Here is a 14,414-nt window from a genome sequence, read left to right on the forward strand (position 1 = left end):
ATAAGTCTATTGGGCTATACACCTATCTGTTGTATAAGAACAGTAACATGTATATTGACACTAATTCAGGACTGCAAAGGGGAGGATCCTCGAGGGATTATTCCTATTGTTGAATGGGATGCCTTGTGAAGATGGTCTGGGTCTTTAGTCCTCTCCTACTTTGTAAGCTATATATAAGTAGGTGGAGATGGAATTATGGAGAAAGATTAAGACTTGTTGAGTCTTTCTCTCATGGTGTTTGAAGGTGGGAATGAGAACAGATCACAAATGAGAAGCATGAATCATACAATCATATTCTCCAAAGGAGCCAGTGATGTGTTGGACCAGGATGGAGTATGGCCACAATGAACCAAACTGCTGGACCAGAGATGACATTAGTGAAAGTGGAGATAAGGATGGTTAGCAGAATCCAACCAATAAGGGGTCACAAACTTAGCCCAGGGAGAATGAAGCAAGGTTCAGTAAAGGGCAGGCACATTGACCAAGGGTGTGGAGCAGCTCCCCTGTGATGAAAGGTTAATATTTTTTTAAAATACAGTAGTTTTGTTTGACTCCCACAAGAGGTAGTGATAGCCACCAACTTGGGTGGCATTAAAAGATGGTAAGAGAAATTAATAGAGGATAAAGCTAACAGTGTCTACTAGTCATGATGGCTATCCTCTACTTCCATTGTTGGAGGCAGTATGCTTCTCAATACCAGTTTCTGGGAATCAAAGGTGGTAAGAGTGTCATTGTGCTCAGGTTCTTGTGGGTTTCTCATAGGCTTCTGATGGGTCACTGTATTGGACTGGGTGGGCCATTGGCCTGCTTTATAATGCGGTGGCTGTTGCATGACCCAGTTATGCAAAATGGTCTTCATCTCAGTTTTGATGTGGCATAGTTCAGTTTTGAAAGTTTATTACAACTTAACCAGAGTCAAACAAATCATATTCATTGGGCTACAAGTCCCATTTTGAGTACTGTATTAGCTTAATGACATCAAAACCAGAATTTGAACTGTGATGCAGAAATGCCTGTTTTATTTCATTAATAAATCAACTGCTCACTTAGATCTCATGCCAGAGACATTAGGTTTTAGACTGAATTGCAGTTATATTTTTACCAATTCCAATTGGCTCATAAAGGTCTCACATATCCTGCATTCTCCCCAGCCTCCCTTCATATGACCAAGTTCCCTGAGTATGTCTTATCCCTTCTCAGTGCTGATGGTCACCCCATCACCCCAGAACCTTCCAAGGCAATGCACTGAATCACTGATCCTTTTCTCTCTGATGAAATTGCACATCAGTAATACATAGCAATGTGATAGTCATATGCAGTGCCTTTATTCAGGGTGGTGGTGGTAAAAAATGATGTTCTGGTGCTCATATCTTGATAAAAGTGCCATGAGTGCCAGTGCAAAATAGATGCCATGGGCAGCAAAAAAGAAAAAAGGGAAAAAAATCTGATGATTACTCCATATCATTGAGTACCATCACAAACAAAGCACTCGTCCTATGGGGAATGAGTCCATGTATGTGAAAAATCCATTTATGATTGTACAGTCTCATTAGAATTGTAAAAAAATTCCTTCAGTAGCACCTTAAAGACCAAATAAGTTTTTATTTTAGTTGGTCTTTAAGGTGCTACTGAAGGAATTTTTGTTATTTTGTTTCGACTCAGACCAACACGGCTACCTACCTGTAACTAGAATTGTAAAGCTCCTGTATTTTTTTATTATATGCACTCACATAAAGATTAACTCAAAGGTGTAATGCGCTAAATATTTCAGTCATTTGAATAAACAGCACAAATAGGATGAACCACAAATCATATTGAAAAACTCGTTATTTTAAGTTTTGTTGTAACAAAACAAATAAAACACCACATCATAGCAAAATGATTAATGATTGTATTTTTGTGCTCCAAAACTCTATTAGGCCCTGCATGTTGATGCCCAGGGCAGTCTCTGATGTTTTTGAATTGGTTAGCTGTGTTGTATATTTTTTAAAGTGACATAATTACAGGAAGCAAACAGAACAGAATGCCACTGTGTGCGGAGGTAAGGCCCAGGGTCAGGTGATATATGACTTGGCATACAGCACATATTAGGTGCATATATGTCTGTGAGCAAATATTGTTGTCATAAAGACAAGCAACATCTAGTTTGGTGCTTTAGACTGGAGAAACAACACACAGTGTTTTACAAGGAGATTGTTTTTTCAAAAAAACAATTTATCAGATGAGTGGAAAGAAATATGAAAGCATTTAAAGAGTACAGCTCTGTTAGGTATGACATCTACCCAGCTCCCAAAGGCATCACTATAGCCATATAAATAGATAAAACAGTTGTATTCCGCGTGCAAGAGTTAGGAAAGATGACAAAGCTCTGCTGCTCCAGGGTAGCCCTTGCATCTTCACCTGCAGTGAGGAGACTTGCTGAAACAAGCCAAGAATATATGGTGGATTGGTGAGCAGTTCTTTGAGTGTGTTTAGCATGAAGTTCAGCATGCACACTAAACTGTCTCGCAAGCATGGCCCGCCTCTGTTGCTTAAAAGAGTAGGCAGCCCAGTGCTTACGAAGAAAGGTGGGCACAGAGTTGTTGCTTCTATTGAATGCTGTGCAGGAGCTCTGAGAATGGTCTGGACTTTGCCTAGAACTCTAGATTGGAGACAGGATCCACGCTGTGTGGCTCTTTGATGTGAAGCATATTGCCCTCTGTATCTGAAACCACGTCACATACTGGATTGTGCTCAACTGCCAGAGGTCTTTTTACTGCTAAAACCTAGTGCCTCGTTGTTGGTTCATATGTATATGATCCTATATATGATGTTGGGCTGCCCAATCAAGTTTGGTACCATGATCCATGGGAACTTAACCCTGGTGCTCCTACACCAATGAAAGTGTCCCCCCACCCACCCACTATTTGGTGCAAGAAAGAAGCTCCGAATCTGACACAGATATTTCAATCTCCTGTCTCACCTTTCTCTCTATTTCTTTTGACACAAAAATATAATGAACCACCCAGCGGATGCAGGTGGGAAGCATCATCACCACTGTCCTACTCACTAACAGTGACCTTGAGTGACTGATTGCTGACAGTATCGTAGCCAAAATGTGGGCCAGTGAGAAAGAGGAGGGAGCTATCAGTATGCTAACATGATCCCTGTGGTATGTTGAAGTACAGAACATTTTTAAAATCCCAAAGGGGATTTCCACCCCCACCCCAGGATCAGTAATTTTCTGGAACCCTAGAATGTGGACTGGGGGGGGGGATGGAAGAGCAAGGGCAGAGTGTGTTAGCCTTTCAGCTTCTAGGATCTTGGAGGAAGGTGTAGCTGACTGGCTGGAACTCTGAACAACAGCACCATTTTGTTGCAGGTCACACATGATGTGCAAGACTTGAAAAGTATGCTTCATAAGGCATAAGGGTTAAGTGACATTTACCGGGATTCCTTGGGGTGTGTGTGTGTCTTGTGCTTTAAAGGTATGGTGTATACACAGCCTGGCATTATGCTTAAGGAAGCTGAGGTAAGCACAGTCTTGTTCCCATTTAAGCATTCATCTTGGGCTTTAGAAGTCACAGGTAGTGTTATCTCCACTGTATATATTGCCATTGTTCCTCTCAGCATTATCAGCTGTGAATTTGAAGGTGGAACTGTTGCATAAGTTGCAGAATGCAAAGTTGGCAATGATCTCAAAAACATGGTTTTAAGCGCTGCAAGCCTGTGAGCAGATCATGCACTGGAAGTGTCAGCATTTGGAAGATGGAAATGTGTACATGCCGAGGAAATTTGGCAGGGAAGTTAGTAAGGATGTTCTGGCTTCTCTCCTCCTCTCTCTCCTTCTCTCTATCCATCTCTCACACACATGCTAACTTTTGCTTCCTTTCTAAACTTTTGCTTGTTGTTTAACAAATTACCCAAATTTTACTCTTGCCAAGTCTAAGTGCTGGTTAAAAAATAAAACGTCTCCTCTAAAATCACGAATCCATCTGTTATCCAATGCAAATGCATCATATAAGCAAGGCCACTGATTCTTTTCTTGGGGTCTGTATACACATGCCATTTTTGCTTCATGGATGTCTAGTACTCTGATAGGTGTGTGCAGTAGTAAACACAGTACAATATATTTTTGTTGGGTGTGTAGTTTTTGGGGAACTGGAATTGGAGTGAGTCCCAGACAAGTGCATAACTGACAAAATAAAGCCTTGTGTCCTTTATGCACTGGTAAGTTATGCATATTCCAGCAAACATGGTATATTTCATGCAGGGGAAATGTTGACTATGAAGTGTCTGATTTGTAGCTTCGGCTGCTAGGCCTTTGCTACTTTTACAAATTCTTCTTTCTTCACAGACTCTCTTAGGTGATTATTTCACATATGTCAACAGCAAATGCAAGATACAGATTTAAATTCTTTTTTTTGACACATAAACCTGCCCCATGGGGGAGGTAAAGTCAATAATGTCATATTCGATTTTCTAACATTTGCATGTTTTCCATTCTTAAATGATATGGACACTTTCATATCGTGTTTTATGAATAGCTAGGGGTTTTGTGCAATTTTTGCAAAGCACTCTTTGGACATGATAGTTGGCCTCTTACAGAACTCATCCTTCTTATTTTAGGTAGGGACAAACAACATCTTTTTCAGAGAGTTAAGGTCCTTCAACAGAGGGATCACTTCTCATGGTACAAACAGGCTTGGCAGGTTTTTGCATTATGCCCAAATCCCCAGAAAACTGTTTGCCCAGAGGTGGTAACAAAATAAACATTCGTGAACTAATACGAAGTGTTGTATGCCTCTACCACCTTTGACTAATTAGCTGAAGAGGTAAAGATCTTGCAAAGATCTTGGATTTGATTTAACAATTTTTCTTTTGCACGAGCTTCTGGGTTGCCTTTGTGATACTGTGTAGGAAACCTCAGTGAACATAAGAGCCCTACTGGATTATACCAAGGGCCCAGCTAGTCCAGCAGTCTGTTTTACAATGACCGACCGGATGCCTACAGGAAGTCCAAAGCAGGGCATGAACACAGCAGCATTCTCCTGCTCATGATCTCCAGCAACTTCTATTCAGAAACCTCCTGTTTCTGATATGGGAGGTACTACATAGCAATCCTGGTTGGAAGCCCTTGATAGCCTTAGGTGCAAGTTGTTGTTCAGCAAGGGAGTTTCCCAGCATGTTTTTCTTTTAACACTGTGGCTAGCACAGTTGGTTCACAACTAAGGCATAAGAAACCCAATGTCCTGGTGTTACCTTCTGGATGACCAGGATACAACCCTAGCCAGCCATGTCCCTAGGTGGTAACATAACAATGCAAAATTCTACTCCGTATAAATCATTTCCTTAAACTCAGGGCCGGCTCTAGGTAGACCCCCGGTGGCGCGGTGCGCCAGGGCGCTGGGCTGGTAGGCAGGGCGTTGCGTGGCAAAGCCGCACGGAAACCATGCTGCGCCCTGCGAGGGCGGGGGCGCTGGAGCGATCTCCGCCCCTCAGCACCAGGGCGTGCGACCTGCTCGAGACTGCCCTGCTTAAACTTACTGCATCAGACAAATCCTGTGTAAGCAAGCTTTGCTTATTTTAACACAGGCTTTAATGGGTATACTGTATACATAAACCTCCAAAGGGGTTTTGATCCACAGGGGTTGATGAGAGCAGGCATAATTTAGGAGTTGACCACTCACAGATAGGTAGAATGTATGGATCTTGGAATATATCTGCCAGACTCAGAGCATACCTTGCGATTGCCAAGGGACTTATCACCCAAAATGAGTTTTGTGTGGCAAGTCACGCTTGTTGCAAGCACTGAACGTATAGATTGGTGCCATCATATGGCGTTAAAGCCAGAATGGGGCTTACACGCCATGGTAAAGCCATTTTCAAAGCATCTCTGGGGACTGCAACCTATGCTGTACCCCCCCAAGTCAAATCACATACAGGTACTTTGGGTAGGGCTGTGAACCAAAGCTAATTTAACAAAAGGGGGGGGAGAGTAAAGTAAAACACTTCAATGAAGAATTAAGGCAAACCTCACTGAACGCCTCCAGGCCCAAACAGTCCATTAACTTAATGCATTTTTATGTCAATTGCTGTGTTAGGTTTTCATCATCTATCCATTATTCATGCTTTGATTTATACCTGCCTCCCCAGCCTTAGAAAATATTATGCTGAAATAAGTCGCATCGATTTCAGTGGAATGCACTTCCACATAAGTGGCTTAGGATCCTAGCCCTGAGTGCATATTTTATGAACCGTACTCTTTGTTTTGGTATAGTGAGAACTTCTTTTGGTTGTAAGTTTCCATGTGACACAGCCAACAAAATATACAATGCAGGTGATGTGCAAAAGAAAACAATAGATGTGTGGGCATTATGTAATATCATGACACTTGCTCAACTTCTAACTGGGACCAGGCAAAGTAGAATGGCATTTTGCTAGGGCTTAGTCAGTTTCTGGGCACAGTGTGAGGTACTAGTGCTTACTTTCAAAGCCTTTTAGGGATTGGAACTGGAGAACCTGAAGCTTTGATTGATATATAGCAATCTTCATCCTTCAGCCAAAAACAAAAACCACAACTCTCACAGCGGCTTACAAATATCAGACAGTCCTTACCCTCAGATTTAGAATCTAAAAGGCACAACACAAAAGGAAGAGGGACTGAGGAGAAGGAAAAACAACAGAGGCACCTGTTCTGAAAAACTCAGCTGCAGTGAAAACTGGAAAGAACTAGCCAAAAGTTGCTTCCCATTTTCTCTTCTGATGTAATGCCTGCTGCCAGGTGTGAGGGAGAGGATTGATTTGATAATTTTGATTCTTTAATTTGTGTACTGCTTAATATATTTAAAAATATCTCTAGGTGGTGTACAGAAAACAGAAGCAACAATAGACAATTTAAATAAAATATTACAAAGGTGCATCTGCATCAGCACAACCGGACGCCACCTTCTGCCTCAGCTGCAACAAAACATGTCTCTCCACTAGGACACTGCTTCCAGCTGCAGTATTCTGGGGATGCCTGGGAAATTCCAGACGTATGGCAGCCCTGAAATCCATCATGCTGTCCAATAGACCATACTTGATACCATCAGTAGGAAATGTCTGACAGAACACTTCCCCCTCAGCCTGTTGTTCCTGGTTGTGTACTCTGAATAAATCACATCCATTATTTACATTTCCTTCCCAACTCAGCCTGTCTTTAAAAAAAATTAAAATGAAAACAGATTCTGATTCTTTCCCCTCTGTTTCTGAGTGCCTGAGAACCTTACGTATATCTATGGATTGTGGGTAAGAAATGTGGGCAGAGGAGGAAATGAATTTATCAACAGGAATGACTGAGGGGGATATTAATGGGTATATATGATGTGTGAGGAAAGGTTAAAGGGTCTGGCTGTGTTTAATGAAAGTAAAGATTAAGGCAGGAATGGAGGCCCCTAGAAAGGCACAAGGATATGCCCAAGGTCACTCTGGGAGTTTATGGCACAGTTGGAATTGGATTCAGGCCTTTGGAGGCTGGTATCCTTCATGTGCTTTAACTGCCAAAGTCACCTTTCGTCTGTTTAAACTAGTGCCCCTTTCAGTGCTTGTAGTGTGGTGAGCTTGTCACATGACTGGAGTCGGTTAAATGCTGATGTGTTTTGTTTGCTCTTTGTTTTTAAGGGTTTCTGTATTTGCTCTAGCTATGTTTCGCAACTTTCCGTTTAATGGGAAGCACTCTACCTATAAATCTGGCTGTACACTTTGGCAAAGGGGTAGCATTGGATTTTGGATTCAGGCTCTGATAGTTACGCACGGCAGAGACCTTTCGTGTGGGAAAGAGACCACCCAATTTTGCATTCATAGCCAATGCAGACATCTAGGCTGTGTCTGCACTGCAGGATTTCCCAGTTACATTTTGTACAATTTGAGTTCATGTTGTTTAGAGGACGGAGGTCCAAGATTGACCTGCAACCAGACCTTGAGCCAATGTTACAACCATCACCCTAGAACAACTACCATTCTGAAAGCAAGCTAATATAAATCCTTATGCTCATACTTCCACTTGTTAGGAAAAGATGCACTGGCCACGTTTGCATGTAACTCAAAACAGTGGTTCAGCGGATGATCCTGATTCAAATGTCAGACTTGCGCGCTGCCAGCCACCTGTACCAAATGGCCAAAAAGGAGGAGTTAATCAGAGTTTAGTTTCACTTCTAAAGGGTCACAATTTAGGGCTAGGTTATGCTTGCATTCACTGGGGACCCAGGTGGCACTGTGGTTAAACCACTGAGCCTGGGGCTTGCTGATCAGAAGGTCGGCGGTTCGAATCCCTGTGACGGGGTGAGCTCCCATTGCTTGGTCCCAGCTCCTGCCCACCTAGCAGTTCGAAAGCACGTCAAAATGCAAGTAGATAAATAGGAACCGCTACAGTGGGAAGGTAAACGGCGTTTCCATGTGCTGCTCTGGTTTGCCAGAAGCGATTTTGTCATGCTGGCCACATGACCTGGAAGCTGTACGCCGGCTCCCTTGGCCAATAATGCGAGATGAGCGCACAACCCCAGAGTTGGTCACGACTGGACCTAATGGTCAGGGGTCCCTTTACCTTTACCTATGCTTGCATTCAAACTAACTACCCTGATTTAAAGCAACAGTGAGTTCCATAAGAGTGTTAAAAGGTTTTCACTGTATATGTGCAACTGTTCCATACATATTTTCATTGTACTGTACTATAAATCACTTCGGGATGCCTCATGGGAAGTGATTCATTCATCAACAAAGAAGTCAACTTGGCTGACTGCTGTTTGCTTTAAACTTAGAACCTCTGGTTTGAAAAGAAAGCTAAGCAGGGATGCTTTAAAAGTGAAACTAAACTCTGCCACACTCTTTTCCCCAACTCCATTGGTGGGAAGAGGAGAGACGATGGGGAAGGGAGGAGTGGGGAGCACAGCAGCTCTATGCTTTGCTCAGATTTATCTATTTAGTTTAGCATTCCTTGCAAACTAAGTCACCATGCCTATGTTTCACAAAACTATATTTCATATGCATTCACGGAAAGCAGCCAATCTGCCTCTTGAAGGGATAACGCAGGAAGCACTTTAATTCCTTAGCTCCACCTTTCCTGTTTCTGCTTCCTTGTACAGTGGTACTTCGGTTTATGAACTTAATCCGTTCTGGAAGTCCATTCTTAAACCGAATCCATTCTTAAACCGAGGTGCACTTTCCCTAATGAGGCCTCCCGCCACCGGTGCCCTTCCACTGTTCGGATTCATTCGTAGACCGAGGTAAAGTTCGCTAACCGGAACACTGCATCTGGTTTTGTGGAGTTCGTATACCGAATAGTTCGTAAACAGGGCTGTTCTTAAACCGAGGTACCACTGTACTGAGCATTTGCCTGGTAGCTGCTGAAGAAGTGTAGAGCCTTGGCCTGCACCCTCTGTTCTGTCTCTACCCAGAGACAGCAAAACTTGCAAGCTGGGACCAAGCTGGTTTTAAGCAGGAGCTCAGACCCTCTAAGCAGCGAATATTTTCAGATACCATTAATCCAGAGATGAGAGGACCTGTGGTGCTCCTGATGTTGCTCCCCGTTGGCCATGCTGGAGGGGACTTACAGCATTTGGAGTCCAGCCATATCTTAAATGCCACAGGTTCTCCACCCCTGTATTAATCACAGAATTTTGCTGCCTTGAGCTCTATGGGGAGGAAGGACAGGATATCAATGGAATTAGTAATAACAACAAGAATAACAAAATCCTCAGTATATATTTCAGTCTTAAAGCCATATATTCAGGAATGGTAACTTTGTGTACCCGTAGGACCGCTGCTGAGTTATTTTTAAAAGTGGCTTTAGGATTGTGGCCTGTTTTTACCTCCTCAGAAGCTACTTCTGCATTCATTGGTGCCTTGCAAACATGGGGATGTTGCAGTACTTCAGCCATGCAGTGCCAAGGGGGGCATCTGTGTAAGTCATGCCATGTCTTACACAGATGCATCCTTAGGAGCCCCTTACCCTGGGTTGCTATATCGAGAACCCTGGTGTAGGGGGCAGGAGGCTGCTCACTGCTTACAATAGCACCGCAGGGCTGCCCATGAAGTTGGTCTGTGCTACTAATAAGCTCTTACCTCAACATTTTGGAATTTCTCCTTCCCTGCATTCCTGGTCATGGGGATGTGGAGCATGCTCTCTCTCTCCCCCACCCGACATCCCCCAGGGGGGAAACTGTTTCCTTGAATTGGCTCCAAACTTATTTGGCACTCGATTGCTAAAATTGCTGACATCTGGTCAGTGTTATGCTTTAAACGTCATGAGGTTGGCCATAAAAAGCAGCCCCCTTTTAGGTCTCTTTATCCAAAAAAGCAGCCCCCAGCATCAACTGGCTGGAATGGGATTGGTGGGGGGGGGGATGCAGAAGAACTGCCGCCTATAGGAACTTAGCCTCTTGTGCAGCCGAAAGCCCGTGGCTTCTGGAATCACTGGCTTTGCAGGGAAATCCCTTCCTGGAGTTGTTCAAAATTTTGTTTATTCCCTTTCTTCCTCTGCTTCCGAAAAGCTATGGCACGGTTCAGGTGACTAGGGCGGAATTTACGTCGGGGGGGACGGGACGGGACGTTTTTGTAAAAACCCAACAATTCTGGTGGTTTCCTGAAGAAAAGCTCAACAAAAAAGGGGTGTCCTGTTGAAATATGGCAACCCTACAGGTGACCAGTCATTGGCCCTTGTTAAGTTGACTATTTGGACAGGAGGCTCTTGTTTCATGGGTCCAAGGGACTCGTCTGGAAAACCCAATACTCATAAAAACTCTGGCCAATGCCATACTGGAGTCTCCCACCTTCCAAGCTTGAGCTAGGAATAGTTGTAGATGGAGTTGGTTTCTTGGAGTTGGCTGCAGTCAGAGATGGAGGAGACAAAGGTGATAGCCATTTCCAAGATGCATCTGGCTTGTTTGCATGATGGAGTCAAAGATCACAACACCTTTCCAAGATGCATGCATCATATCTGTACACCATCTGTGCAGGCAAGAAGAATCAAGGGGAGAGATAGTTGCTCTGATTAGGGAGAAGGGTTAGGGATCATGGGAGTTGTAGGCCAAAACATCTGGAGGGCCGCAGTTTGGGGATGCCTGACATAGATTAACATTTTATATTTTATCTCTACTAGTCTCAGTTTGCATTTCTTTCTGAAGCTGTGTGAGAGACAGTGCCACAGAGAATTGGGCTTGGCTATTCTACTTCCTTTGGAGTTGGCCTGTGACCACGTTCACTTTTTTGGATTAAGAGACCCAAAAGGTATCCTACAGCCTATAGCTGTAGGAGTCACACAGGCTTGCTGATTTGAAACATTATTTGATCTGAGGTTCTGCAGATATTGTTCCTCTTGCTCTAGAGACTGTGAAACAACAGAGCCCTATGGCAAGGCTTTCGATCAAGATGAATTTATAATCTGAGCAGAAGAAATAGCTAGAGCAAGGAGAAAATGGGCTGCAGGAAGCTGCCACTGTGGTATGACCAAAAGGTATGGTGGCATCTTAAAAGAATAAGAAGTTCATTTTGACCTAAGCTTTTATGGGCCAGTGCCCACTTCATCAGCTGAAGTGGCACAGCAAATGATTGAATTAACAGTCCTCAAGTATGTGCCCAAACTACCAGGATGTTGGTTGCCCTGCCTGCATCTTTTCTCCATGGAGGCAATTTCTGAAACAAGAAGCAGGAGTGATTGCAAGCTGAAGTGTTGGGTTGCATTGTCTCCATTTCTCTGCACTGTGTCATTCAGCCACTAGATGTCTCAGTAAATTGCATTGAGTTCCCTGTAAAAAAAGCTCTTCCCAAAAATTAAAAATACTGTAACAGTCTGGATTATTTGCTTCTTCTGAAGAATCCCAGAAGTTGCTTGTAACGTCTTAATTTGCACATTCTAGATAGAGTCAAATAGATACAGTGTTGGTCAAGAATTGGGGAGACTGGAGTTTAAATCCTTACTCTGCTATGCAATGACACTGGTTTATCCCTGTCTCTCAGGTTAACCTACCTCACAGGGTTGTTGTGAGGATAAAATAGGGAGGGAAAGAGTCTTGTCTGCCACTCTAATCACTTTGGAGGAAGTGTAATGGATAGTAATTTTATCTCAGTATTTCCTCAGAATCCTGCCTCTTTCACAGTTAGGCTGCATCTAGGAGCCAGTTACTTACAAGCAAAGGTAACAAGGGCCTCAGCATATCAGACTTACAAAGGGACCTCTCACTAGAACAACAGTGCCATTCAAGGCTTCTTTTTTTCCAAAGGCCACATTTCCAGAGGAGCAGCCATATTAGTCTGTTGCAACAAGAAACAAGTCTCATGGCATCTTAAAGGCTAACACATGTATTTTGGCATAAGCACTCATGGACTCCATCAGATGTTATCCTCAGCTGGCAAGGATACATATATGTATGGGTACAGAGGGAATAAACTATACAGTGAGATGAAAATTAAATGGGGAAAATTCTACTCTGACAATTACATGAAGCTTAAATGAAAGCGAAATAAGCACTTGCCTGGTTTAAAACATGACTTGATCTGAGTGACCATTTGCAGCAGCAGTAATTAATGGCAATACAAGCATCCTAGAATTGCTAATCAAAATCTTTATTGGGATAGGCAACCATCGTTTCTATTCAGGCTGGAAGTGGCAGAACTGAATGTCCTGATAAGTTGCAATACAGCAGTTTCATGCTGGTAAAGGTAAAGGGGCCCCTGACCATCAGGTCCAGTCGTGTCCGACTCTGGGGTTGCGGTGCTCATCTCCTCTATAGGCCGTATGACCCTTTTAAAGTTTTAAAGTTTAAGGCCCTGGGAGGTTGAAATGTTCTCCCACTGGTTTCCACATATTGTCCTTTGTGATATCAGATTTGTGTCCATTTATCCTTTCATAGAGACTGAATGCAGAAGAGCATTGCTGACAGATGGTACACGTATTGTGTTGGTAGATGAGCAGGTGAACGGATCCTTGATGTTCTGACTGATGTTACTAGCTCTCAAAATAGTTGTGAGACAGTTGGCATCTGGGTTTGCTTCAGGCCCCTGTGTTTGTGTCTTTTGGGGGTAGTCTGTTGCTGAAGTAACTCTTCGATACATCCTGTTTTTATAGCATATTCATTGTGATTTGTTCTCATGATGCGAACCTGCTATCAATACTATTTGTGCTGGAAAGAGATGAGAATGCTACAACTAAAGCTCTACAGTGGGGTAGCCAGAAGAGTGCTTTTAGATGTTGTTGGACTACAAGTACTATAATCCCTGGCAGGGACTGATGGGAATTGGAGTTCAACAACATCAGGAGGGCACTATGTTACCCACCCCTACTCTCCATTGAGAGGTTTGCACAGGTTAATAAACTGTGTATTTATTGTGCTATAAAGTGACTGGGCTGAGAGGTCCTAAATCACTGATAGTTCCTTGAATGGGTTTGCTTAGTAAAATCAGCAAGTGGAGATTGTGTGCTCTTCAGTTTGCTTCTCACCGGAACTCCCTGTTGCCTCATATACAAGTAGTGCATACATAGTTTTTAAAGAGGCCGCTACTGAGATATGGAGATGAGTATCTCATTTCCTTGTAAATACTGCCATGCTTAATGGGGTAGATCAGCAATTCCTTGGTGTGATGTCATCACCCCTGGGGTGCCAAGGTAAAAGCTGCCTTTGAAGCCCACTAAAGTGTATGTGTATGTTGAGTTAAGGATTAGTACACTTGATCTATTTGAAACTACAAGGGGGGGGATTATGGCTGAGCAGAACCTTGGCAATGAGAAGGATTAAGGGGCAGAAGGGTGGGGAAAGAGAGATCACTAGGCAAATGCTAGTATAAACAGGTAATGGAGCAGACCCTCAGCTGCATAAACATACAGGCAGAGCGTGACCCAACAGAGGGAATATTGTTCCTCCTATAGCCCTCTTAAAATGTGCAGAACCCTTGGGCTTGAGGAATGTGGTCTAATTTATGGGCCTGCAGAGGGAGTATCCCTCATCCTGTAAATTGTGTTACAATCCCCTACTTTTCTAGGAATACGTTCCTGTGTATACTTATCATTAGGATGAAAGTTTTATGGAGGTACAGAAATGTTGCGTTTCTGAACAGGGTTTCTGAATGCATTGCTCCCTCTTATAGTAAGCAATTCCCTGAATTTTGTTGTAGGAGAAATTTCTACAATTAACTCAGGAGCTGAAGGATATGCAGTTTGATAGGTGCACCAGTTCGTTTCTCCCTTCTCTTCCTCCCTCACATGAATGTGTGCATTCATAAAACACTGCCCAAAAGAAAAAGTGGTGATGGGGACTGTACATATGAACTCATCATAGTTATTTTTGTGTGGGATTTGATGGCTAGATTTGCTCATGCACATTGGTAAAAACGCACATGAAATGAATGTTCTTTTCCCCGTGTTGTAAACTGCCTTGAGCATGGTTTTAACTATGGAAAGGTGG

This window comes from Zootoca vivipara, chromosome 1, assembly GCF_963506605.1.
Source record: "Zootoca vivipara chromosome 1, rZooViv1.1, whole genome shotgun sequence".
NCBI classification, from domain to species: domain Eukaryota; kingdom Metazoa; phylum Chordata; class Lepidosauria; order Squamata; family Lacertidae; genus Zootoca; species Zootoca vivipara.